Source organism: Saprolegnia parasitica (assembly GCF_000151545.1).
Source record: "Saprolegnia parasitica CBS 223.65 unplaced genomic scaffold supercont2.3, whole genome shotgun sequence".
NCBI classification, from domain to species: domain Eukaryota; phylum Oomycota; class Saprolegniomycetes; order Saprolegniales; family Saprolegniaceae; genus Saprolegnia; species Saprolegnia parasitica.
The window spans coordinates 1,243,167-1,243,852 of NW_012156397.1; the positions used below are offsets into that span (position 1 = coordinate 1,243,167).

Genomic DNA, 686 nt, shown 5'->3' on the forward strand with positions numbered 1-686 from the left:
TCTTCCATCAACGACATGCACACGTCTAAAAAGCATCATTTTCGTTGTCATACATGTTCTTCATGATTGACATCGCATCACATGAAACGAAGAAGATGAGGCCTCAGAATGACGATTTTGAGCAATAAAGTGGTCGGAAATGGGCTCGACGGTGTGATTGAAGTCACTCAATGGAATTAACGCAAAGGTCCGAATAAAAAAATACAAGCTCTGAGAGGGTCAGGAGAGGGCTCGAAAATATGATTCGAATCACGTCAAGTAAAAAAATAATGAGCCAAAAATGGGTCTTTAAAATGACCATAAAAGAAGGCTTCGAGAGGCCAAAATGAGCGTAAAGAGCAGGAATATCGCAGGGGAATGGCTGCATGTGCAATGTATGTGTGTGCATTAGAAAAAAGAAATAATTCGTAGTGTAGTTGTAGTTGTTGGTGTGTGGTAGTCGTTTCCGTAGGAGGTGTCAGATCCGAGCATAGCTCAGTTGGTAGAGCGTTTGACTGTAGTTGGGTATTCGTATACGAATTCGGAAATCAAATGGCCACCGGTTCGATTCCGGTTGCTCGGAAAACTTTTTTCTATCACAACTTTTCCTTCTCCCAAACTCCCTTTCTTTGCCTTCCCCACCCCAAACAATTTTCCCCACCCGACCAAAACTCTCCATCGTTATCAAAGAAACCCTTTTCAATCGA

At 42.4% G+C, this 686-nt stretch overlaps 1 non-coding gene across 1 annotated transcript; it reads left to right on the plus strand.

Moving 5' to 3' along the window:
* The first annotated feature begins 463 nt into the window (after positions 1–463).
* On the plus strand, positions 464–562 carry SPRG_30019. The gene has a single exon. It is a non-coding gene; the product is annotated as a tRNA-Tyr (tRNA).
* The last annotated feature ends 124 nt before the right edge of the window (positions 563–686 follow it).